The sequence below is a fragment of the Rattus rattus genome, chromosome 5 (genome assembly GCF_011064425.1).
Source record: "Rattus rattus isolate New Zealand chromosome 5, Rrattus_CSIRO_v1, whole genome shotgun sequence".
Lineage (NCBI taxonomy): Eukaryota > Metazoa > Chordata > Mammalia > Rodentia > Muridae > Rattus > Rattus rattus.
In genome coordinates this window covers 37,796,885-37,824,093 of record NC_046158.1, presented here as the reverse complement: position 1 = coordinate 37,824,093, position 27,209 = coordinate 37,796,885, and the positions used below count along the sequence as shown (strand labels likewise).

Sequence of the window (27,209 nt, the reverse complement as noted above, 5' to 3'; positions counted from 1 at the left end):
GGAACTGAGTCATGGAGTCTAGGAACAGACTGCCGAGAGAGTGCCGTGGGTGAGGGGGCTGTGGTTTTGGTCCAGTTGAGCCACCTTTTAGATGCCTTTCGGTGTGGGTCTAGTAGTTATGTTTTGATACGGAATAATGTATTAGGAAGCTTTGTCACAAATACCTGAGGTACCATGAGTGGAAGGATACACAAGTATGTGATTCCTGAGGACTGGCAAAGGAAGTAAATAGGCCTTGGCCCCTGGTATGTGAGGTTTAGGCTCACCTGGGGAACATCTGTTAAAGCAGCTCGTTTACATTAATGGGTCCCTAGTGACACTGAAAGCTCCGAAATTAGTATCTGAGATAAAGTACTTGAGATCGAAATAAAAGGAATCCTTGTCCCCTTTGTTGGTGTGAGGGTTACCATATCTTTGTATGAGAAAGGTTGGTTTAATACTGCCCAAGATGGCCTCTGTTGTGGTCTGCGAGGGTTTAAGCACAGATGGCTACAGTCCCAGCCGTGGTTGCTGTTGTGTTACAGGTGTGGGCTTGAGTCCCAGGGTACCCATTGGAGTTGCCAGGCTCTTGAATCTAAAGGACAAAGAATTTTACCAGAGACACATGATTAGAAGGAGAATTAGAGACAAACTCCTGAGAAATGGGAGTGGGCTAGTGAGCTAAAAGAAAGCATGGCTCGAAAGGCCACAGCCCCCATGCTGGGCAGTAGTGTCACACACCTTCAATCTCAGCACTAGGGAGGCAGACACAGGCAGATCTGTGAGTTTGAGGCCAGCCTGGTCTACAGAGTGAATCCCAGGACAGCTAGGGCTAAATAGAGAAACCCTGTCTGGAAAAACAAACACACACAAGCCTCAGTCCCTTAAGAGGGATTTACACCTCTTCCGTGTTGGCATATGGTAGGCCTTTCAACTTCAGCAGTATGCGCTTGTGGTATGGAGGCCAGGCGGGGGAGGGCTTCCAGGCTTTCTCTGCTACTTGTCTTTTGCGTTAATGATGGTCTTTCTTTATCCAGCCTCAAAAAGCTGGTCACATTTTGGCCCTTAAGTATGGTTTGGGCAAGGAGGACATAGACATTACTCCTTTGTGTTTGGGAGAATTGGGGTAATGTGATAGGAAAAACGTTAGCTGAGGAACGTGAGTGAAACGGGTCACGAGTGTAGACCAGACTAGGTGGACAACAGGAAAATCTGTTAAAGCACTCTGGGAGTGCACAGGGGTTTGCAGAAATAAGGGGAGTTATCAACAGTGATGATTCCAGGACCTCCAGCTAGAAGCTGTTGATAACATCTAAATTCTAAATACCTACTTTTATGTTTCCTCATGAATGGAAGGCCTGGTCAAAGTTGTTTTCCGTATCCTGAAAACCCAAAAGCAATAGGTTTTATTTTAGAAGAAGGAGTCAAAATGTTACTCCACTTAGCTTGACAGCAGAGAGTGCATGGTTCTTTACATGAAGGTTCCTAGAGGGAGTAACTCACCACTCTGGACCACCTACAGTTTACGTTCCTTGGGAGTGGGGGTCTCAGTAGCTGTTAAGACTTTTTTCTTTTTTTTCTCTCTCTCTCTCTCTTCCATCTCTTCTTCCTTCTTCCCTTCCTTTCCCTTCCTTTCCCTTCCTTTTCCTTCCTTTCCCTTCCTTTCCCTTCCCTTTCCTTCCTTTCCCTTCCCGTCCTTTCCCTTCCCTTCCCCTTCTCTTTCCCATTCCTCATTCTCTTTCTTCTCCCTCCTTCCCCTTCCTTCCTTCCTTCCTCCCTCCCTCCTTCCCTCTTTCCTTCCTTCTTTCTTCCTTCCTATCTTCCTTCCTAATGAGACAAGGTCTTCCTAGGTAACCCTGGATGGCCTGGGTATCATCTTCCTGTTTCAGACACATAAGTGTTGGGATTGCAGGTACACGACAACATGCCCAAGTGTGACCTTCTTCCCATATTATAGTTCATTGCATTTATCCTAGCTTGTCTCCATAACTGACAATTTCTTGGTTCTCTGAGTCAAAAAGTAAACATTTCGTCAGGAAGGGCCCCTACATAGCATATCAAAAAAGCTAAATTGTAAGGTATCTTTAGGAGCTATTCTTATTCTGGGAAAGGCTGTGGGTAGCAATTTTAGCCAGGACTAGAAGTTTACTGACAAGGCCATTTTAAGGGTAAGATTAGCCTTCTCAACCTTCCTAGATGGTTGTTTTTTGCATGCTGTATGAAGTTGATAAGAAATAGCAGAGTTTTTCCCACTCTGTTGGTAACGGCCTTAGGGGATTCCTGTGCCCTTGCAGTTCTACAGAACTCCTCAGTCCACCAGGTGAAGGTCTGAGTGAGCCTGTTTATCCCTTCTCTCCTAAGTAGCTATGCTTCCTTTGGACTGAGCTAAAATCCAGAGTTGGTCCTCCACCAGGATAATTACCGTAACAAATTGGTTTGAATCACTTTGCTGGTGGTTGGTGAAAGACTCCTTCCTGATAATGTCCTGAGAAAAGGAGAGTCAATGCCTAGCATTCCCGGGGGCCGGGGGTGGGGGTGGGGTGGGGGAGGGATTGTGGATGCTATTTTCTCCTACTGCCAGCTGTTGGGAGCAGTAGTTTTTCATCTAAGGTCTATCATCCTTCTGGCTTATTTTGATGACTTCTTATGAGATCCACACTATTCCATCTTGGAGATTAATTGGTCTGTGTTCTGTTTCATTTTCCTGGGATGGTAATGCCATTAATACTCTGCCCCATGAGGTAGTTTTCCGCAGTCTTCCTTGCTGCTTTGCCTACAAAGTCATTTCCCTTAATTATATTAGTATCTCTTTTTGTGACGTTTTTGTTGGATAACAGTGGATTCTAATGTCTCTGGAATTGCCTGAAAGAAGGAGGGACTCTCTGCCATGTTGTTATTGGGGATTTTTGTTCCTCTGAATAATTCCCTTTCTTTCCCAATGGCCACATGGGCATGTGAGGCAAAGAAAGCCTACTTAGCATCTATGTACTGACAGTTTTCCCTAATCTCACCAAAAGCTTAGCACTGCTGGTGGGAATGTAAGTTTGAATAGACATTTTATGGTACTGGAGGTTTCCAGAAGAAAATCCATCTAGTCCCACTTTATATACCCCCTAAAAGATTTGAAATCAGAAACCAGAATATCAAATCTGCTGTGCATTCATGTTCAATTCAGCACTGCTAATAATACTCCTATTATGGAATCAAGTTAAGTATCCACTAGCATGTTAATGAATAAAGAAAATGTGGTATGTATATACAGTGATATATATATATATATACCTTAAAAAAGAAAGAAATTATGTTGAGACAATATAGATGAATTGGAGAACTTTATGCTAAGTGAAATTAGCCAGGCACTAAGAAATAATTTAACATTATCATCATATATGCAGAATCTAAAACAAGTGAACACTGGCGATTAGAGGCTGAGGGGGATGGGGAGGGGAGACAGGTCCAAGATATAGCACCTCAGTTAGACAGGAGAAATATGTAGGGGGGGTTTTCCTTTGAGGAGTTGAACAGTGCCACAATATAGTAAACGATAATGTACCATGTATCTCAAATGGATTACTGCAAATTGAAGTGTTTTCACTGTCAGAAACGATAAGGATCTGAAGTGATGTATTAATTAGTTGCTTTAGTTGTCCTACCCTGTTTTCATAAAATCATAACATCTCTTGTAACCTATTTTTAATTTAAAACAATTTAAGCATATAAAATATTTTTAGACATTTTGGGCATGCCTAGGTAGTGTACCTGAGATCCTGTCATTTGGGAAGCTAAGGTAGGAGGACCCTGATTTCAGGCCAGCCTGGCTTAGATATTAAGAATCTACCTCAACGCATGAACAAAATAGAGGGGGGCGGGGTTGTTTGTTTTTTGCTCAGATTTTTGAATGAAAAGAATGTAAAGATTTTCCAGAGTTCAGGAAAAACATACTTTAAACCCATGTAGAAAAATACTTTATTAAAACGTGGATCATAGCCAGGCAGTAGTGGCGTACACCTTCGATCTCAGCACTTGGGAGGCAGGGACAGGCAGGTGGATCACTGAGGTCAAGGCCAGCCTGTTTTCCAAAGTGAGTTCCAGGACAGTCAGGGCTACTCAGAGAAGCCCTGTCTTGAAACAACAACAGGAACAACAACAAAAAGACATACTTCATAACTGAAAGATTTGCCCCTTTGCCTTTCTGAGACAGGGCCTCACTACAGTAACCAGCCTGGTCTTGAATTCCTCGTCTCAACTGACACTCCCACAGTAGCCCCCCAGTAGCTATGAATAGAACTGTAAGCATGTGCCTCTAGCTGTGCTGGGCTTAGAGGAGTTTGGCTTTGTTTTCTCCTCTTTTTGATAACTTCATAAAACTGTTATGCCAACTATGTTGCCAAACTCAGCTGTCAATTTTAGTCACTTTACCCACGTTGCCAGTTACAATAATACAAAGTAAATATCCTTGATGGTCCTGGCCTCTCCTCTCTCCTCTCCTCACTAAGCTCACCCTGTAGGCAAGGAGGAACTTGTGCAAGTCCTTCAGGGCTCCAGGGACTACACCTGATTGGGGCAGCAATCGAGTAAAGAAAAGGCAAATATATACTAGAGACATGTATGCAAAAGGTTGGGATTGGGTAGAATTCTGCTAGGGAAGCTACAGCACCGGGAAGCTCAGTGTGGTTACCATGTAGAGATGAACAGCAGCAGGGTTATTGCTTAGAGCTGAGCAAGGAGGAGGAGTTACTACATACAATAAGCGACAAGGCAGAGTTACAGTATACAGCTGAACATGGAGACAGGCTTTGCTACTTTGTAGGAGCAGCCTCTGGAGTGGAGTAGTCTTCAGGTCATAACTATCCAGGGGGCGTAAACTGTGGTGGACATTTTCCACCCGCACTGTCAACATCACTAATGAACCAGAGCAAGGCTTTGCCACGCCTCTGAGTCTCATCTCTGCATGGGGGGCTTTGCAGTTTCCCCTGGGTTTGAGGCTTTGACCTAACTATTCCTGTGGTTACAGCGCACGCCCACTCGCACCTTCACGCATTCAGGGCTTCCTCTCCTCTCCACAGCTGTTAACTTCAGTCCTCTTGTTTGCACCTCCCAAGTTAAGATATGAGTGCTACCACCATTGCTTTTGTGCTGCTGGGGTCAAAGGCAGGCAGTTTGCATGCTGGGTAAGCACACTTACCAACCGAGCTACATCTGCAGCCTCTGTATTTTACAGTTAATTTCTAGAATAATAATCTAGACTTTGCACTGGCCTTCCTGGCCACTTTTTTCTCTATTTGCTTTTTTCACTTTTCCACAACTTCTAAATATTGGAACACCAAAGAATTTTGTCTATCCGTACTTTTTGGTGATTGCAACTATTTTATGTCTTTAAATACTAAAAGTAAAGAACTTCCTAACTTCTCCTGCAGCCTGAATCCTTTCCTGAAGTCCAGTTTGTATAAATCAGCTTTATCTATGCACAGCATCCTCACGTGGCTGTTACTCGCATCTGCAATCCTCTGATCTACAGCAGACCCTGCTCTCACTACCTGGCCGTCTGTTTTTGCAGCCTGCCTATGTAAATAAATCGTCAGCCCTCAGCTTCCTGGAGACAAAAGCTACGGGACCACCATTCCCTCTTTTCTTCTTTTATATCACCTAGGCCATCCACCAACAGATCTTTTAACTCTGCCTTCCAGAGAATCTCAGAGTCTGACCACTTGTAAGTACCTCCTCCACCGCCGTCCTCCTCGCTGATTGCACCAAAGCGCTACAAACCACGTGGCTCACACACAGTGTGCAGGCCTTCCCACAGTTCTGACGACGGAGTACAAGATCAAAGGCATCCAACCAAATTTGCTGTCTTGTGAGGGCCTGTCCTCTGGTTCAGAAAGGGCGCCTTCTCATTCTTCGGTCATGTGGTAGGAGGGCAGACGAGCTCCTTTGGGTCTATTTTAAAAAGATGCTAAACTACTATTAATGAACACTTTGCCCTCCCGACTTAATCACAGAGGTTCCCAAGCCTTCCAAGGGCTCTATTTCCTAATACCATTATTTTGGGAGTTAGAATTTCAACATATGAATTTGGGAGGCATGAACTTCAAGATCATAGCAACTGCCATCTGATTCCAAGCTCCCTCTGTCCCTTGTTTGAATGCTTTGAGGAAATTCTATGTGGTCTGACTTCTGGTCTTGTTTTGCCAGTGTGTTTCTGCTTCTCTCTCTCTCTCTCTCTCTCTCTCTCTCTCTCTCTCTCTCTCTCTCTCTCTGTGTAGATTAGGAGCCAAAGAATGTTTTGTAGCCATGAGATAGGTTCTGTAACAAACCCCAGCCATTTTCCTTACGTCATCTCTACCAGAAAAAAAAAAAAGTCTCTTCTACTGTGCATTCATTTCCTTTTACTATCTCTATTCACAGAGCAATCACCTATCACATTTCCCAGAGGGGTGTGGATGCTAATCAGATGGACTGTGTATTCCTCAAGAGCTATTGTTTGTCCCTATCGACACATACTTGTAATTTCTAACCTTAAAAACATAATACACACAAATATAAGCTGTAAATTTTCCAGACACAAAAGAACTGTAAAGCACTCTATAAATAATAAACTGTGCAGTGGGTATCATGAAGTTCATGCAGCCAGTGAACTGTCACAGAATGCTTTAACTGATCTTCTTTTCTTTTTCTTTTTTCTCTGTCTTCAGACACCAGAAGAGGGCATCGGATGCCATTACAGATGGTTGTGAGCCACCATGTGGTTGCTGGGAATTGAACTCTGGACCTCTAGAGCCATCTCTCCAGCTTACTTTAGTTAGTTTTCAGTAAAATCTCCTTATTGTTTGGTTTCTGGATTTCGGTTCTGGTTTCTGTTATTGGGGCCCTGTGTTGGACACAGATGCTGTACCACTGCACTGCACCCTGTTCACCACGTTCCTGTTCAGAGTTCCCAACAGCAGCCCTATTAGGTTTTGAGTAGATGTCGTTCTGACATGAGAGCTCATTGTTATTCTTGTTTAATTAAATGAGTAAGACAAAAGTGCAACAACAAATATGGACGTTGGGTCCCAGTGTTTGGCAGTGCTCTCCCGTCATAACCAGTGGAGACAGGAGGATAAAGAATTTAAGGACAACAAACAAAAAGAAAATGAAAACTACATCAATAAAAAGATGTGTGTTGAAAGTCTTTATCAGTGTCAACAACTTGCTGTATTGTTCATAATTTTCAAATATTAGATTATATTTTCATTTTTTGGTTATTTCAGTACAACACTTCAAATTTTATTCACTATATATTGTCACTATATACAATATGATATATAGTATATATAGTTATATATTAGATCACTATAATATATAATATAATACTATATATTTATAGCATTACGTATATTTTATATTTTATATATATATATTATTGCATAACATACACACACACACACACACACACACACACACCATTTTGAGTCATTGTGTAGCCTTGGCTGGCCTGGACCCCACAGATGCCCACCTGCCTCTGCCTTCTGAGCGCTGGAGTTAAAGGTATATGCTACCATACCTAGTTCCCATTCCTGGCTTAAATCTAGACCAGTGATTCTTAACCTTCCTAATGTTACGGTTCCTTAATACAGTTCCTCATGTTGTGGTGACCCCCAATCAAAAAGTAATTTTTGTTGTATTTCATGTGTATAATTTTGCTACTGTCATAAATTGTAATATAAATAGCTGATATTCAAGCCCTGTGGAAGGGTCGTTCAGCTCACTGCAGACCAAAGGGGTGGAAGCCTACAGGCTGAGAAATACTGTTCTAGACTATTAACCAAACTTGTAAGAGCACATCCATGGTATGGCTATTCCCATCCCAGCCCATTTCATCCTACCAGTGTGACATCTCTGACCAGAGTTGGGAAGGCGCAGGAGCCTTACTGTGTGGTTACGGTGGTTTGAGTAAGAATGCACTCCATGGGCTCATCTCTTTGAACATAGTCACCAGGGAGTGACAGTGTTTGGAAGGACTGGGAAGATTAGGTATGATCTTACTGGAAGAAGTGTGTCATTTGGTGGGGAGTGTGGGCTTTCAAAAGCCCATGGCAAGCCCAGAGCCTCTCTCTTTCTGATGACCTGGGTGTAGCTCTTGATACTTAGTACTTCCCTGCACGATGCCATGGCTGTCCTGGACTTGGTTCATAGACCAGGTTAGCCTCAAATTCACAGAGCTCCACCTGCCTCCGACTCTGGAGCTGAGATTAAAGTGGTGATCCACCATGCCTGACTCTTTGCTTATCAATTCTTAAAATAAGGAGTTGGGGCTGGGTTCTTTAGTGGAGGAGCACTTCCATTATATGCATTTGGAGCTGTAAATGCCATAGATTCCATCCCCAGCATTGCAAAAAGGGCAACAGTAATGGGCTGCTCTTCCAGAGGACCTGGGATCCATTCCCAGCATGAGGATGGCTCACAGCCATCTGTAACTGCAGCCCCTGGGGATCTGACACCCCCATCTTGCCTCCTCTGATAGCAGGCACACCTGAGGTACACAGACATACATATAGGCAAAACAGCCAAACACACAACCGAAACAAACAGATGGATAAAAGAACAGCAAACCCCTAAGAAACAATGTGGTGTTCCTGTTACACTTGGTATAAAAAAGTGTCTGCAATGTGGTGCCAGTGTGACCCATGCCTTTAATGCCAGCACTTGGGAGGCAGAAGCTGTCGGATCTCGGTGAGTTTCAGTCTGGTGTACAGAGTAATTCTAGAACAGCCAGGGCTACACAGGGAAACCTGAAAAACAAAACAAAACAAAACAAACAAAATGCCCCCCATTGGTTTACATTTAAACCCCTTCGTTCTACAGCTAGCAGCAGTTTTAGGCGGTTATACCCTTGGAGTTCAGACTGACCTTGAAGAAGTAGATCTATTGGTGGCAGGCCTTGGGCTTTACATCCTGGCACCACTTCCTGTGCTGTCCTAGCTTCCTGTTCTGCTGAAGTGGCAGCAGCCTGGCCTCCACCATGCATTCCGTCTGTGATTGGCTACTTCCCTAAACTGGAGAGCCAAAATACACCCCTCCTCCCTGAATCTGACTCTGTCAGGAATTTGGTCAGTGTAAGAAGGGTAACTAATATAGATCTTTCCCTAGCTGAAAGTGAGACTTTGAAGAAAAATACTTGCTATGATTGACCTATTACTGTGGCTTTTAATGATGTACATCGTCTCCTGTGGCCAATGGCAGATGTTCATATTGGTGTCCTTGAATTGACTCCCAAGTCCTCTAGACAAGGCATCAACCACTGTTAATGGTTTCCATACTTAGTAGTATATTAGCAGGGTATTCTAAATTCATCCCAAGTATTTCTGCCCCAAACTTGGAATCAGCTCTTGCTTCTGGGAATTCTCACAGGCAGATGGTGCTTAGATGCTGTAACCTGAGTACTATGGCTGTATGCTGGGTGAAATCACACTAGTCCCCGCTTCTTGATATTTACAGTGGGCACATGCTAAGAAATAGACAGTTTTAAATATAAACCTTAGAACGAGTTCATTTTAAAGCAGAACAGTTTTTCATGTTTCCCATTTGGCCCACATCAAAGGTTAATTTCCCCAAACACTAGTTTATTTATTTGCTCATTCTCAGACTATGCATGAAGACCCCAAGGGCAATAGCACAAAGACATTGTTACTGATAAGAGTAGCAATTTATAGTTACTTTGAGATCTTTTTCTTAGGCTACTGCAGGAGGATTGTATTGTTTGAGACTATGATTCTGCTGCGCTTACTTGGTGCCTGCTGGAGGCTGAATGCAGGCACACCCGTGTTAAGTGTGTTCCATCCAGCTACACCCCAAGCCCTCATAGTGTTTTTAAAAGACATGGTTAATTCTTTTCTGTACAGTTTCGCCATCAAATACAAGTTTGTCATTTCATGTAGTATCTTTTAAATACTCGATTCTTGTTTGATTTCATAAAGTTCTCCAGCCGTGTCTACTGAACAGATTTGAGAAAGTCACAAACTGTTTCTTTTGCCACCCTACCCTGCCTTCTCCTGGGTAAGCTTGTATTTGAGGTTTCAATGTATCATTCACTTGACAAAAGTCTAGGTAAGATCAGATGATGGAGCGCACACAAGCTTTCCTCCTGCCTGCTTTTTGGTTTATTTCTCAGCTTTTTCTATTAATGAGCTGAACCTATACACCCAATTTTCATCATTTTTGAGTCACATTTCTGAAAGTGAGATTTGCTATTCTGAAAGTACATATGTGTATAACTCTGTTAGAAGCTATGAATTTCTCCCTTGTTGGGATTTTCTTCTCCATTATGTACTCAAGTAAACTACATGTAAAAATGGGGTATGGGCCCACCCCATTCCTCACAAGAACTTTTCTAAGGGGCTGTATTGTAAAACTTAGCCTTTTTTTTTTTTGCAAACTAATGGATGAGAAATAGTATCTGAGTGATTTAATTTGTATTTCTCATACAAAGGTTGTGTTTTTACTTAAGAAACATTTGCATTCTTTTCATGTAAAATCTGTTTCTTTCTCTTGTATTTTGCTGCCCAGTTATTTTCCTCTGTTGAAAAATACTCATTTTATGTCAGGTTATTAGTTATGTGTATGTGGAAAAGTCCCTTTCACAGTTCATCATTCATGTTTGTACTTTGCTCTTGAGGGGCCCCCCTTTTCCATAAAGTTTATTTTATGTGATGAAATTCAGCAGTCTTTGAGTTTACTGTATATGATTTCAACATGGCTAGGAAGGTTTTCCCTGTCTCTAAGGGATTCCCACAGAGTTCTACACTACAAGATGTACATTTTATATGAAACAGCTCATCTCTTTGAAAATGATTCTTGGAAAGATCGAAGTTTATCTTTTTCAGTATGGAAACATGGTGATTTAAAGACCAGTTAAAGTCTGTCTCTGTCCCACTGTGAGACACACCTTTTGTCTGTGTTATATACATGTAGTCATGTCTGTGTCCTACTGTGAGACACACCTTTTATCTGGGTTACATTCATGTCGTCACTTGAGTCGGCTCTACTTCCTTGTCACTTACTAACAGCTAACTTTTAATGCTTCACAATAATTCAATGTCTAGTCTGATTGGCCTCCACTCTGTTTTTATTTTTAAAGCTTTCTTTTCCCCATGAATGTTGAAATCAGTTTCTGCTTATGGTAGTTACCACAAACACCTTTAGAGAGGAAGTCAAGTGTGGGGAGGCCAGGTGACAGTGGGTGAGGGAAGAAGAAACAGGAAGGGAAGAAGAGTCCAGCTTGCTAGGGAATCTTTGTTCTATAGTTGGGTATATATGTTTGGAAGAAGTTTTGTACTTGACTTGATGGCTACCATCAAAATTAAAAGCCTGTTGAACTAAACACAGTGTTAAACTCTGATTGCCAACCGACTTGGGACGGGCATTTTCCTACACATCCGGGACTGCACTTCGTGACTCCAGCATCAACCCAATGCCCTCAGCTAGAAATCCCTCTAGCCCTCCCCACCTCATTCTTCACCTTGATTCTGTTGTCCTTTAGTCCCACTGAAAATTTGCCCCAGATCATCAGAGTTTAAGCCTCCAATGCCACTCCCTCTTGCAGAGTCTTTGGTGAATTGTTTATTTCACTGTATTATTTGTTATTTATTACTTGGATTTATAGTCTTGCTGTATAACCCATGCCGGATTTAGACTCGTGGACTCTCCCTCAGTGTGCCAGCAGCTGGGATGACAGGCCTGCACCGCTACTCTAAACTAAACAATCTCTTCATACTCCAGCCCGTCATTTGCACCGCCTGCACAGTTATTATTCCTTTAAACCAAGGTCAATCATGTTAATCCTTTACTAACATTTGCTGGCTCTCAGGATAAATCCCCCACCTTACCATAAACCTTAGCCTCTCAGTATCAGATCGCAGCCTCCTCTACGGCCTCATGTGCGGCCGTCTCATCATCGCTGTCATTTCTTCATTCCTCATACTGAAAGCTCCTACTTAATTACATTTCTTTATTTTATTTCATTATTATTATTATTATTATTATTATTATTATTACTATTATATTTTGTTTTTCAAAATAAGGTTTCTCTGTGTAGCACTGGCTGTCCTGGAATTTACTCTATAGCTCACCCTTGAATTTAGAGATCCACCTGCCTCTGCCTTTCAAGTACTAGGATTAAAGGCCTGCACCCTCACAGCCCATCCTAACTGCATTGCCCAGCAGGAGATGTGTAAACAGTGATTCTTGTGTTTAGAATACCTCTCTCCCCTCAATCCCTAACCTCTTGTCAGGCATTCAAATGTAGTCTTTGATAAAGCCTTTTAAACCTAGTCAGAATTTAGTAACTCTACTTTTAATCTCACAAAACTTTGTGTTTTTATAAAGTTGGTTGTCTCTTAGGAATTTCACACTTTCAACATCAAACAGAAAGTGAGTTCTTCATGTTTTTGCACCTTCTCACACAGTGCATAGCATACAGCAAGCGCTCAAGCATAGCATACAGCAAGCACTCAAATGTCTGCTCAGTGAGTGAAAACAGAGCTTCATTAGCATTGGAACAGAAACAAGATATAACCTGGCTAGCTCAGTGCACTACAGAGCTGTGTCCTGACGCTTCCTAACCTTAAACACAGTTCCGAATGTTGTTGTGCCCCCAACCATTGTTATTTTGTTGCTTCTCTAAACTGTAATTTTGCTACTGTTGTGAATCATAATGAAAGTATGATATTTGACCCTAAATGGGGTCAAGACCCACAGGTTGAGAATCTCTACTACAGAGACCATTCTCGTGTGTGTGTGTGTGTGTGTGTGTGTGTGTGTGTGTGTGTGTGTGTGTGTGTGTTCAGACAGAATCCTTAGTCTTCAGAACCACTGGCAGTAATGGACCTCTCTACCGTGGTCCTTAAACCGGATGCTGCTTTATAGGACAGGCACAACACGTTAGAGTTCAGAGTGGTGCATAGTAGTCTGTAGGGCAGGGAGATGGCACACAGAGGCTCGGAATTAAGATCGGAAGAGATTGCTCCATCATTAAGTCCTCTCACCACTGTGCACATGGTTAAGTGCTGAATTAGGTGATCTCAGGTGGAAGACAAAGTGCTGTGAGAACTGAATAATTTTATAACTATAGTAATTATTCTGTCGACTCCTCAGTTAATCAGTGGAAAGATCAAAGAGAAAACATGGAAAGGGATGACATGATCGCCACAAAAATCGAAACACATCTTTGTCTGACCCTGTCAGTGCTGGAGTGATACAGCCTGAGGGTCCTAGTATCTCATTACCTTAAAGTATCAGTTTTAAAATATAGGCTAAATTGTCCAGCATGGTGGCACATGCCTGTAATCCTAGCACTCGGAAGGCAGAGGCAGGTGGATCTCTGTGAGCCCCAGGCCAGCCTGGTCTACAGGGTGAGTTCTTGGACAGCCATAGCTATGTAGAGAGATTGTCTCAAACAAAACAAAGTGTGTGTGTAATATTGGACAATGAATTGCTTTCAATGACCAAATAACATGGAAGGACCCAAAGCTGTATTTTAATATAAAAATGAAGTTTTTATTATTGATAGGAAAATATAGAAATTGGTTTAGAATTTGGGGTGCTAAATATTGATTTACATCAAACTTTATGTTTGATGGCAGTTTGAGACTGCTACCAAAGTATTTCCTGATTGTATAAGAAACTCTTGATTATAAGTTTTCAAATGTTCTGAATAAAACTTCACTATAACCACTTCTTGCGTTCACAGCTTTTAAAGAGGCAAGGCTCATTTTGCTGTATGTCACAACCAGGGAAATGACAACTTTTTGTTGTTGGTAGCTTCAATATAAATTTCGTGTGCACACTTTTAAAGCATTTTGAACTCTGGTTCTATAATCATTCACAGGATTGATACGCTTTCATAGTACTAGTTGATTATTATGTGTACACATATATTTTTCTTTATGATGTTTCCACAATTTAGTTACTGTACTTTCCCCCATAGCCCCCACACTAAAAGTCAAGTCATGTAAATTACATATCCTTATGAGACCCATTGTTTAGGAACCAACTTAGCATCTATGGACCACATTTTACTTAAAAATATTGTAAAAATACATATTTGGGTGTATTTGTATGACATTTAAGCAGAATAACATTCTGGGTTGTAGAAGTTATGGTGTACTAGTCATCTTTGTTTAGGGAGAATTGCATCTTAAGAGAATCCTGAAAATCAGGACAACTTGAAAACATTCCTCTTTCCTTATTCTCCTAAACTAATGTTAACTAGGCAAAGTGTCAGTAACAAATATTGAAATATCAACATTCTACTTTATATACAGAAATATTGCTAAATTCCATTTGAGTAATGACCACCATTGTGGAATAATAAGAGACTTTTTCGATGCGACTTAGGATCCTAGTCTACATGCTCCCATCCATACTTACACTGAATCCATGTTTATCTGGACATTATTAATCAATCTGAGATGCTGGAATTGTTGACCTGGTCATACATGTGTAGAGCTTGGCCTCTGAGTTAATTAAATACGAGTTAATAATATATTGTAAGAGAATTGTGGTCTTTATTACAGTTATTAGGTAGTTACTGAAATCATAGTTTGTAAGGAATGCAGAGCATGGCAAACTCAGGATTAAAGCATGCATGTGAACCTCAGGCCAGCTTTACTATAGAGACAGTTTGCTGCTAAAAGAGAAATTGTATGTCATTGAAATTAAATGCTTTTCTGGGGATGGAAGATTCCAGTTTTTAATGAAATTACTGAGTGTGGTGTAGTGAAGTGATTAAAATCTGTATTCCGGGAATGTGGCAGGGGAAAAAAATCAATAAGTGCTAGCACAGCTTTGCTGCTCAATGTGAATCCTAAGATTGAAATAAACTACTACAAAAATAATAATTAAAAACATATCAGCACATTAATTTATTTAGCATCAGTCTCCCGAGACATCATCTTCACTAATTTTTAGCATACATTACTATGTAATGAGCAGCCGTCTTTTCAGATGCCCCCATTAGACAGCAGCATTGCTGCCCTTCCCCCACGCTCCTGCCTCGCAATCATTGTGCTTGCACTTATTATGTTACAAATGACCGAGGTAAGGCTGACATTCTCAGTGCTGCAAAAAGACCTAGTCTGCCAGCTTTTTTTTCTTCCTAATGAAGCAGCTTTGTGAAATCTCCCCATGTGTTAATACTAATGAAGATCCTCCAGCACAATTAAAATCACAGCCAGTGGTTGAGGAGGAAACATAGAACAATAGCATCTTTTAAGATACATCTAGCCACATATGTATGCATAAAATAATATATGTTCAAATCATTCTCCCACAACTAAATTTTTACTTGGTTTTCATCCTGAAAACTAAATTATCTAATTTGTAATTACACAAACTTCAAGAGTTTTATTGTGTTCTTAAGGGGAAAAAGAACACCTTAATGGTTTTTAAAAATTACCTTTCTTTCTTCGTGGGTGATAACGTGTACCAAGGTTAAAAAATTTTCTCTTTCAAATCGCTTTTTAGAAGGCTGCGGGTACACTGTTGCAGGGAACGGGGTGTTCTTTACCTTTAGTTTAACTTGATTGGTTGAAGGGAATTGGGGAGTGGAAGGTTAAAAACTGAGACAGCCAGCTGATATTCTGGGGCTCAGATAGAGCACAGCGCGTTTAGTTGGTAATGGGCTACTGGTCTTTTAAAGTGTTTAGTTCTTACAGTTAAACTACCCCCCCCCACTAGAAAAAATGAAATTATGGCGTACATATTATACAAATAACTGTTAAAGGGCTTAGTGTTTAAATGTCTTTTATTTGAATATTATTTTGACTCACATCATGAATATTACAACCAGTTTAATTCGTCCATGGAAAAGCATTAGTAGTTTACCTTGAGATCGCCTTGCGCCCTTTTTTGAACCCTAACATGCATAAATTCTTGGCATATTAATTTAGCGTGTAGGCTCCACCACAATTCCTAGTTTACAAACATAAAAGTTGGAGGGGATGGCTAATCTATATTCTCTAACAGTCCGTTTACGTTTTTTAAAAATTAAGTATTCAGTTCTGTTTTGGTCCCCCCCACCCCCGAAAAGCAAAACAAAACATTTAAGTTTCTTAACTTTTTCCTGGGACGAGGAGCGGTGCAAACTCAAAGATACAGTATTCTTGGATTGAAGAAGCAGCCCCCTCCCTTGGCTCCTTTTAGAGCTGATAGGTCATTTATTATTGGAACTGAAATGGTATAAACAATTCTCTCGCTCTTTTTTCCCTTGTTAACAGCAACTTTCATTGTTAGAGAGAGGAGAGAGAGAGAAGCCTTGTTGGTTGACGTCACTTGGTTCATGAAGCCTTCGCCTAGAAGTGAAGCTGCTGAACAAACCTTGAGAAGAATCATCTCCTGCTTCAATCTGCTGCCGGATAGGAACTAATCAGAGAGAGAGCGGCGGAAGACGGGGACGGAGGGAGCCAGGGCTTTCGCGATCACGGATCTCACCTCCACTCCAACTCCCTAGACTTTCTTGCAGAAATTATAAGAGAAATAAGGAGGCGGTGGGGATTCGAAAAGCTTAGCCCGCACCCGGGAAGGGCGAAAATCCCTTTCCCCGCAACTCAGTTCGAAAGTGAAGGTGAGTTTGAGAGCCGGGGTGCGAGGGTGCGGGAGAGGTGGATTCCGGGCGGAGAGCGGCGGCTGCGGGCTGGAGCCCTCCCGAGGCGCCGGCCGCTGTTTACCCGCGCCGCCCGGTGTGTCTCTTTGTTGTGCGGGCTGCGACGCAGCGGTGGCTCTGGGGTCCCGACTAGAGTCCCGGGCGGAGGGCGCGGGGCCCTGGTCCCGGGCGGGGTGGGGGGTGCGGGCTCCTCGGAACGGAAACTTTGCTGGGAGTGCGGGCGCGGGCCGCCGGGCCTCGTCCCTCCATTGTGCCTGCCGCCCTCGCCGCCGGCCTCGCGGCGTCCTCCAGCCCGGCTCGCTGCAGCTCCCGCGGGCAGTTCCCGAGGCGCCGGCCCTGGCCGCCTCCGCCACCGCCCCGGCCGGCAGCCTCGCGCCGCCGACCCGCGCCAGGCCGCCGGGGCTCCGGAGCCAGGTGGGGGTGGGGCCGCGGCTCCAGGCGGCAGGTACCCGGCGGCTCGGCTTCGGGCGGGCTCCGGGCGTCCCGGGGCCGCGGCGGCCTGGCGGGCTGGGCTCCGGGCCCTGGATCTCCGCGCCCTCCCCCGCGGCGCCCCGCTCCCCTCCCCTAAAGTAGTTCTGCGAACCCCGGAATTGGGATCGGGAAAGGCTAGGAAGTGTGCGGAGACTCGGAGCCGGCCCCGCGGGGTGGGGGCTGGCTCCTCTTCCCCTCTCCTCGGTGTTTATCTTTTGTGTGTTGTTTCCTTGTAAAGAGAGAAGCAGCTGCAGTCCGTGGCCGAGTTGTTGAAATTTATCCCTTTGTGTATATTACAATATCCTCCATTTTTCCCCCTGCCCTCTAAACAACAAGCGTTTCGCCATCTTGGGCAATTTTTATTCCCAAGTCTGTCTCTCTCTCTCTCTTAATTTTTAAGGAAGGGATAGAAGCCATAGAAATGCAAAAAGTGTGCCTGGATGAGGCTCAAAGTTTAGGAACGGTTCAGGGGGCCATGTGACGTCATGTAAACTTTTATCAAGAAAATTTCCCCAAAGTGGTTTTCGTTTTCCTCAAAATTTTTTCATTTTTCGGAATCGTTTAACTTAGAGTCTAGTGGTAACTTATGTAGTTTATTTTTGTATTTTGCATTCAGAACGGATCGCAAAACTCTTCATGTTTGGTAACAAGTGGAAGATTTTTTTTTAAATGATCAAAACTTTTACTGTGCCACTTAGTATTCACCTAGTTTTGTGCACGAGGGTTTTCTTTAAAATTTCCAGTGTATTTGTAACAATATAGTTCTTACGAGGTTCCACAGAGCTAACAAATTGAGCTTAGTTAATATTTATATATACATCGCTTGGGATATGTACGTCCCCTTTTATAATTGAGTTCTCTTTCGTGATATTTACGTTTTAAAAGAACTATACAGAATATCAGAACATTCAGATTCTTGATACTTTTACATCTTAGTAGTGAATATTAAAGTCAAAGGGTTGGCAAAAAATGTAGTTTAGCATATAAAAGGCAGAATTAACTTTAATAGGTAATTTACTGTCTTTTGATGTAAACTTTATTAACCATCATAAAAATAATGATACAAACTACAATCTAAATTTGTCTAAAATATAGTTTTTCACCTTACCAAAAAAAAAAAAAAAAAGTTGAGCTGGTCACATGACCCTACTTAATGATACACTCACTGAGGAGTATATAAATAGGCACAGTAAATTGAATGGGAAAGCGTAATTCTGTCTCCAGTAGTCATTTTCAGTCAGCATATTTACATCTCTCCTAACAGGGACATGAAACTGTCTGTATTTAATTTGCATTCCCTTTGTCTTCTGGGTTGGGGAAAAAACATTGACTACAATGAACTTACACAAAAAAGCTAATAGAAAAATTCTAACTACATTAAGGAGGTTGTCTAATATTGTCTAGTATACGAAAACTTCCATTGTAGATGGTATGTTTTAAGTGTCTGTAGAATATTCTGTGCTGTTCTCTGCTATTTACTCAGAAATTTGCTGCATGTAAAATGCTCCATAGAAATCTTAACTGAATCGAATGTCTGCTCTTTAGTGAGTGGTAGGTAGGTGAAAAATGTTTAAATAGTTAAAAGCACATAGAACAGATGGCTCTAAATTATACATGCAACAAAGGACTAGAAGACTTGGCAGATTATAAATGGGAGCAACAGAGGATAAGCAGTTTAAGAAAATGGTAGTTAAGTCCGTTGCTGTCTCACACCTATTGTAAACACTGCTGCACAATCAATAATTTAGATGACACTATGGCATTTGTGTGTCTCAGTAGAAAAGTAAGATTTTACAAATATTTGCAGCAAATGCTGAATGTAAAATGTATTTAAGCGATGGCGACATTTTATTTTTTAGGAAATCAGGTTGTGTGCTTTTAAAACAGGAAGTTATTTATCAGAACTTAGTATGGTCATATAATGGTTTTCAGAGAAATAGGGCTAGGTTCATATTTTAAAACCCAGATAATGCGATCTGAAATGTTATTGGTTAAACTATTACATTGACTAGGCTAAGCTAGTGCATTCACTCTTTATAGTAGTGAAGATGGGGTCTTAGCTGCTCAGTCTTGGCAAATGCATTGATTACAATACTGTCAGCCTCATTTACTAAATAGTGTGAAGGGAAAGAATATATTTGAGTTTTCATATTTGAGTTTTGTACATTATGATTTGACTTGATGAATATAGTTTACTGTTTATTTGTAAATGTAAATATTTTGTGTAATTCTGGGCTTTCTTGAAAGATCAGAGTGTATTTAGCTTTTTCAAAAGAATAGAATATCTTAAAAAGTATGGGACTTAGCAGAAATTTGCTTTTAGTGTCTACAAGCCACTCACTTAGAGTGCACACAAGCTGTAAGGGGAGCTAGGGACTCTGAACGTGTTGCCCTTTCTCTCTTTTCTTTGTTTGCATGTTTATTATAGAGTTGCAGTGTAAAGGAGCAGATGTTTTGCCAAACATCCTGATGTGTTGCTTTTTCTTATGGGAGTGCATAGCTGCTCCTTCTGATGCATCAACTTGACAGCTGGTTGATTTCATGGAGCTGCTAAGAAGCCATTAGTGGTGTCATTGAATTGAAACAGAACAGTCACTCCCAGCTTGAACTGCAATTGTTAATGTCTTTGTTGCTACTTTTGTGTTACTATACAAGATGTGGATACCACAGTTGCACAGAAGTTCAAGGTTTCTGTCTTATCTCCTTGAGTCAGTGGAAGGTAGTATATTAGACCTTAATGACTCATAGGTGTAAAGATTTCATACAAGAAAGGGGTTTAAAATCGTAGTTTTAGAGTGATTGAACTAGTCTTTCTTAGAAAGCTACTAAAAAAAAAAAAAAAAAAAGAGTCATGGCATAGAGCAAACAAAGTCAGAAAGTGGTGTGACCCTTGTAAGAAATTATGTAATCAGGGTTCAGTGATTTTTTTTTTTTAATATACTTAATTTCCTGAGGGATTAATCAAATTGTCTAGTAAGTATTTTAGGGTTTTTTTAATTACAGAAAATTAAATATTTTGAGTAACAAAGTCTTAAAATATTGTGCTTTATTTAATAAATATTAGCTCACTTGGCTTAATGTTTCTTTAAACTTTTACTGTGGGAAATGATCAGAAAAGAAATACTTATTGGAGAATAGACCATTCTGCTTGTAATTTTCTAACGAGGCCAAGATTCATAAGACTTTAAAAATTCATAAGACTGTGTTCTAAATTATTCTCCTAGTAGCTATTTAATGATTTTCTTAAACTAAAATCATGCTTTTGTTGTCGAAAGAGCATTCTGTTTGTTTCGAGAGGCAGAGTCTTGACTGTAGCTTCTTGCTGGCTTCCACCAGGGTCTTTCCTTGGCCTCCTGAGGGCTGGCATCCCAGGCTTGTGCCACTTCTACCTGTGGCTTCAGCTCGCCCGTGACTTAGTATTCCAACTGCACCATTATCTTGGTGGTGCCTGAGCTTTGTACTTCTTCTAATTACTTGCATAGTTTTGTTGGTAGGAGGGGAAATACAAAGGAGCAAAGGGTAGGAATAGTCATCTTGACCGGTGCGTTGTGAGAAAGCTGGAAGGAAAGAAAACAATCAGTGGTGGTGACAGAACGTAGTGTATATTATTATTTTTGAGACCTTTTAAAAAAATCCCAGTATTCATTGATTTTTTTCAAAGTTTTAGATCTTAAAATAGAATAAAATTTAAGAACTCTTTAAAGAGTATAACTTTAAAAAATAAATACATAAAATGTAAAATTGAAAAAAATGTAAAATTGATCATTGGAAGGCTTAATTTGCTAAAATAAGTCCTATTAAAAAGACTTCGTGTAAAAAAAGGGGAAAAAAAAAAAAGACTCCCCGTAAAGTGGTGGTCATGCTTTTAATGGCAGCTGTCTGAGTGAGTTCCAGGACAGCCAGAGTTACAGAGAGAAACCCTGCCTCAAATAAAACAACAGAAAATGACTTCTCTATAATATGAGCAAATTTTCAACTTGTATGACACACCGCTGAGTGATTCTGGGATTAGTTCCTCAAGTCCTAAGTCTACGGAGTCTTTGCTTTTAGGGAAGTCATGCGTCACTGTCACTAAAGTTAGAGTTTATCTTGGGGTGATACAGCATCCTAGTCTCTTTGTATGGTAGCCATAAAGTTCCTTGAAAACCAAGTCATTCTCCTGAATTAAACTGTGCGGGGTCATTTTAAAAGATTCATTTGATTATTTCTAATTATGTGTATATGTGTGGGGTTGGTAGTGGGATTTTGTGCAGGTACAGGCTTTTTTGAGTCACCCAGTGTAGGTGCTGGAACTAAACACAGGCCCTCTGAGTTGCTGAGACATCTCTCTGGCCCTGTGACTAGCTTCTGAAGAAACATATTTACTTAACAGGTATTTCTGTCAGGGCAGATAGTCACACAAACGAAATTATGGTGAATCGCATTGTGTATTAATTATTTAAAGACACGAAGGTTTAGCTCGATGTCAGAGGTATATAGTACTTCCGGCATGCACCCCGCTCTTTCAGTAGAAGTCAGTATGATATTGTTAAGGGAGGACAATGCTGGGCAGGTCTGTATGAGTTTAAACTTGAATCCTCATGTGTTTCTGTACTTTGAAACTGGGGCTGGCTGGGTGTGAGAGTGCACACCTCTAATCCCAGGACGTGGGATCCCGAGGAAGGCAGATCTCTGGATTTGAGGTCAGCTTGTTCTAGGACAGCCCAAAAGCCAGGTCCACACAGAGAAACCCTGTCTCAAAAAACCTAAAAACAAAACAAAAACATAATAATACATGTGTAATAAGAATATTTATTTCATTTCCAAAACAGAGTTATAAAATATTGGGAACATCTGCTAGAAGCAGGAATATTAAATGACTTTATATGATTTTTAAGTCTGCCTTGAGTTTTGTTTGATTTGTGACAACTCAAGAGTTTGAGCTATAGGGGTTGGGGATTTAGCTCAGTGGTAGAGCGCTTGCCTAGCAAGCACAAGGCCCTGGGTTCGGTCCCCAGCTCTGAAAAAAAGAAAAAAAAAAAAAAAAAAAGAGTTTGAGCTATAAAATACTTAATGGTTACACTTAAAACTTCATTTTGAAATTTTAATGTCAGCTAAGCATCTAGCTTTCAATAGGCATTTATGACAGTATGAGGTGAAGTAATTTTATCTTGTATTTTGCTCTTATTATATATTTTTGAAAATGAAGTTGTTTTTAAAATACTTCTTATATAAGGGTTGTCATATAATTTGGCCTTTGAGTGATATTCATTTAAATAAAAATTGCTGAGCAGTGAGGATAATGATAAAGGTAATATATAGATATGAAGCCTTACTGATTTTGTTTGTGTAGTTTATAATGTAAGAAAGACACACATATGATTTGAAGATAGTTCTGCCCTATGTCTACATAATTGTGTGGGTTTTTTCTTCTTTTTTCTCTTTTTCCACTTTCTGTTTTCTCCTCTTAACACTTTCCTACAAACATGCACTCATTAATCAAAGACCGTGCACTCCTGCTGAGGGCAGAGCGGTTCATCACATTGGCAGTCAGCTTGGTGTAAAGAACGGTGTACTGAAGCTCTTAACTCACTGGGACGTAAATAAATCTAAGGTCTTTGTATGCAAACCCTGGAGGTTAATACTGTATAATTCAATGTCCTGTCTTTGTTTTTATGATTGATGTTTTTAAATGTCTCAAGCTTAGTGCAAGTCTTGTGGTAGATCAGGCCTGCCTATCTGATTGGCTGTGGTGAGGAAGCGTTAGGTCGTCAGAAGGACTTGAGTATGCTGCAGAGAGTTTGATTTTTTTTACCCGGCAAGATCATTGTCATATTGCGTGAGCTGTTATAGGAATGTACCAATGATTGGCACTCCTGCTGTGATAATGGACCTGGTGCATGAAATGCCAATAGTTTGGTCCTATTTGTTCGGAAGCTTACTGCTATTTGTATCCTTAACAGAGCTAACATGGAGCACAAGCAGAACTACTGGGATTTCTCCGTAGAAATAGTGCTGGGATTCGGCTTTAACCCGAATTGGTTGCATATTCATAATTTAAGAGCAGCTGGTTACAGCAAGCACATAGTCATTTGCAAGCTATTATAAACCATTCCACTCACACGGAAGCCTTGCTTGGTGATTTTTTTTTTTATTGATCTACCTGCATTTAAAATCTAGTCACTGCTGCTACAGAAGCTCTTCATTTTAGCTGTGTTTGCAACACACAACAGCTTCAATTTTAAATAATCTATTTAAGTTGGATTCTGAGTAACACACAGGACCTTGGAGTAAAACAAGTACAGGAGGTTGTATCGTATCTGGAGAATAGTTACTTTTGTCTAAAACTCGGCCAGCTACCTAAAGAAACCTAAATTATACAACTATTCAAATATTGGATAATCAGATTTTATAATTTTGTCCAGATTAAAAAACCGAGTTGATTTTACTTAAGAATTTTATTGTTTGTTAATAGTTTAACTAATAGTTACAATTAGTTTGAGAAATAAAAGATTGATATCAATTACTTTGTAAAATAATGTCTTCTTATGTGGAAAGGAGGTAGTACTTTTAGCTCATAGGTAGTGTCAGAAGCTGAGAGGCAGTTGACTGGCCTTGGGAACTGGGTTAGAAGAATGTGAAGGTTATGTGGCTACTCTAGTTTTTGGACGGACTAGTAAGTAGTCTTTTTTGCTTTGAGGGGCTCTTAAAAGCTTTAGAAGGTACCTGTTAATCCGTCTCTCAGAGCTTCCTATACGCTGGCTGTTGTCACTTGTAACTATAAGCAGAGAAAAGGAAACAGACTCAGCATCCCCAGCTTCTCCTTGGAGTGGGAGGAGCCTGTAAAATGCTGGTCTGTGTATCCTTCTAGGAGTGACAGGGAGGAGAGCATTGCTTTGTGTATGTTAAAGTAAGTGTACACAGGAGGGATGTGTGATGATGCAGTTATCCTGAGCTTCCCACATGACATGGTAGCGTCTTCACACTTGTGCTTGCGTGCAGAATGATGAAGTGGGTCTCATACTGTGAGGTTGAGAAACACTCCTCTTACTTGGTTTCACAGACGGCTGGATGTATTGGTAACATAACAGAATATATGCTAGGTTTAATCTAAATCTAGCTGGTAGTAGGTTGTCCTTTTTCTCTAAATAATAAATTCAAAGGTTATAAAGGACACAGCATCACATTTTAGTTCTGAGTTACAAACTTTATGCAGTTAAATTGCCATTATTGAAATTGGTCATTTTGTGAACTATTCTCTGTCCGTTCTTTCTCTTTGGCAAGTGTGCTCTCAGAACTTCTCTGCTCCACAGAGTCTCATCAGTGAGTAAGCAGAGGAAAGAAAAGGAGTTTGTTGTTGTCGTTGTGTTTTGCCCTGGGATTGCCCCCAGGACTGTGGGCGGAGCAAAGGCTGTAAGCCTGGCCTTCTTCCGAAGAGTCACTCAGGTTTTCCTGAGCTTTTCACTGAGATGAAAGGTTGAATTTTGCCTTCCAGTTCTTATCACATAGGTAATTGTAAGGAGCAAAGAGGAAGGGTGAGATAAATCAGTAAAGCACAATTTAGCTTTCTTTTGAAAAATGAACGGACTCAACATCAGCTACAAGAGAATCTTTGAGTACTTACTGTACTTTTCTTGTTCTAGTGATAATAGAGGAAAGAGAGGAGCAACTTTAATTCTCTGTTTCTGAGTGCTCTGTCTAGGCATGCATCTGGAAAGCTGTGTGTAGAAGCTTAATGGGGGGCTGGAGAGATGGCTCAGCGGTTAAGAGCACTGACTGCTCTTCAGAGGTCCTGAGTTCAAATCCCAGCAACCACATGGTGGCTCACAACCATCTGTAATGGGATCCAAATCCCTCTTCTGGTGCGTCTAAAGACAGCGTCAGTGTACTCACATGAAATAAATAAATAAATCTTTTCTTTTTTAAGAAGCTTAATGGGAGTTCAGAACAGAAGCCATGGAGATGTCTAAGGGATAAAGTGCTTGCTGTATAAGCTGGCCATCTGAGTGGATTCTGTGCTTTGTCCATCCCATGCACGGAGCATGAAACCGGGCATGCAATCCCAGGAGTCCTGCAGCACAACAGGAGATAGAGATTAGTCAGTGAGCACATAGCTTAGTGGCAGAAACAAGCTAGACCCTGCCTCAGAACAAGGCAGACAAAGGGAACCAACTCCTCCACATTGCCTTCTAACCTCCTCTCAGATGCCTGCGTGACTGTGATACATGCGTGACTGCATTCATACACACAGTACATCGTTGTCTTTGGTTTTTGGAGATAGGGTTTCTCTGTGTAGCCCTGGCTATCCTAGAACTCACTCTTTTAGACTAGGCTGGCCTCGAACACAGAGATCGACTGCCTCTGCCTCCACAGCACTGGGGTTAAAGACTCGCTCTCCCCACCCAGTCTACACACAATAAGTCTTTGAAAAATCAAAATAGGAAAGGGGCAGCTTCTGGTTGGAATGATTTTTAAAGTCTCTGGCGCAGGTAGCACTGAATTAGTGAAGAAAAGTGAATGGGCAGTGGATACTCAGTGGTCAGAAAGGATCCAACAACAAGGTGCCTGCAGGAGCCAAGCCTCTGCTGAGCAAACCATCAAAGCTCTCCACTGGCAACCGTGCGGTAGTTTTGCAACTTATTTGAGATTATCTCAACTTAAACCTTTTTTCACTGGGAAGATGATATCACGGGAACTTTCCCTTCTTCCTCTGCATCCAAAGTTGACTGCCTTTCTCTGAAGAAAGTGGGTTAATGAGTCAAGCTCTTCAGCGATCGTCTGTTAAACGCCACCGAGCAGCAGCCGCCTTTTCTCTTAGAGGTGTTTTGGTCATTTTATGATTAACAGAGTTTCTCCCTTTGCTTTCCTTCTCCTGCGCTTTTGTCAGTTTTTCTTCCTTTTTAATCTGCTGCTCGTACCTGCTATGAGTAGTGAGCACAGTGAGGAAGGGAGACACAAGACCCTTTTCTTCCTTTGTGGCGACAAGCTAGCATTCCAGGCAAGCACTGACTGAGAACTGTTTCTCTTTCTTTTAGGCAGTCTAGCTGAGAGCCCATCATAGCTACCCATAAGGACAAAAGGCAGCAAAACATAGTCCTTACTTTCAGTAGTACCGACACAGAGCTTCAATAAACCATAAATCCCATTGCACATAGAGAACATGAGGGCCATCAGGATGACTCGGTGGCTAAAGGTTCCTGTCACCAAGTCTGATGACCTGAGTTTGATTCCCATAAGCAACTCCTTTAAGTTTTCCTTCGACCTCTACACATGTAAATCTATATACACATGCACACATACAAAGTAAAACAAGTGCTGTAATAAAGAATTGAGAAATAGCGTTGAAGCCGGAAAGAGTAATCAGATATTCCAACACAAAGGAAGGAAAGGCCTCATCCACAGCCCTCATCAGTTGGTCACGGAGGAGAAGATGGAGCTCGGGGTGTGGTGAGCGCGTTCTTTCTGGTCCTTCCAAAAGCCTCTCTATAGCCTTTGCCAAGCCCACACAACTGCCGGAGTGTGAGGGCGCACATGCACATGTTGTTACGGTATGTGTGAAATGGGACGGTGTGGAAAAGACCAACTCAAGTGTGACTAGAATTTCACATTGATTTATTTTTTTTGGCGGCCCAGGCTGGTCTGACGCTTGGCGCTCTCTTCCTTATGAGTATGGAGATTTACTTTCTTCAAATTAAGTGTCCAGTGGCTCTAGTGCCTTGATTTGCATTTTTCTTTGTAAAATAATCTTCTAGCTTCTTACAAAGTTTTGGTTATTTTAAAAAAATGTTTGTGTGTTTGTGTATTTGAGTGGATGTACGCATGTGCTACTTGTGGGGGTCAGAGGACAACTACAGGTGTCTTGTCTTGACCCATGTCCAGCCTGGTTCACTGCTGCACATGCAAGGCTAGCCTGCACCATGCTTCCAGGGCTTCTTCTCTCCCTGTCTGTCTGTCTGTCTGCTGGCCATGGGGCCCTGGGACCACAGAGAATGCTGTGAGAGAGGAATATAAAGCGACTTGGAAAAGAATAAACGTGTTAGCCAGACTGTGGTGGCCCATGCCTTTACCCCCAGCACTCGGGAGGCAGAGGCAGCCTGATCTACAGAGCAAATTCCAGGACAGCCAGGGCTACATGGAGAAA

The 27,209-nt window shown here is 41.5% G+C and overlaps 1 protein-coding gene across 18 annotated transcripts in view; it reads left to right on the top strand.

The window, feature by feature from the left end:
* Window positions 1-27,209, top strand: part of Baz2b (bromodomain adjacent to zinc finger domain 2B) — a 288,132-nt gene that overhangs the window by 62,696 nt on the left and 198,227 nt on the right. For 16 of the 18 annotated variants that reach the window (XR_004387992.1, XM_032903348.1, XM_032903359.1 and 13 more), the window contains exon 3: window positions 16,233-16,579. The gene's annotated coding sequence lies outside the window, so the exon portion shown is untranslated. Of the gene's footprint in view, window positions 1-5,662; window positions 5,690-15,450; window positions 16,580-27,209 lie in introns of those variants that run through there. The other 2 variants (XM_032903350.1, XM_032903349.1) reach the window with 2 other exon arrangements.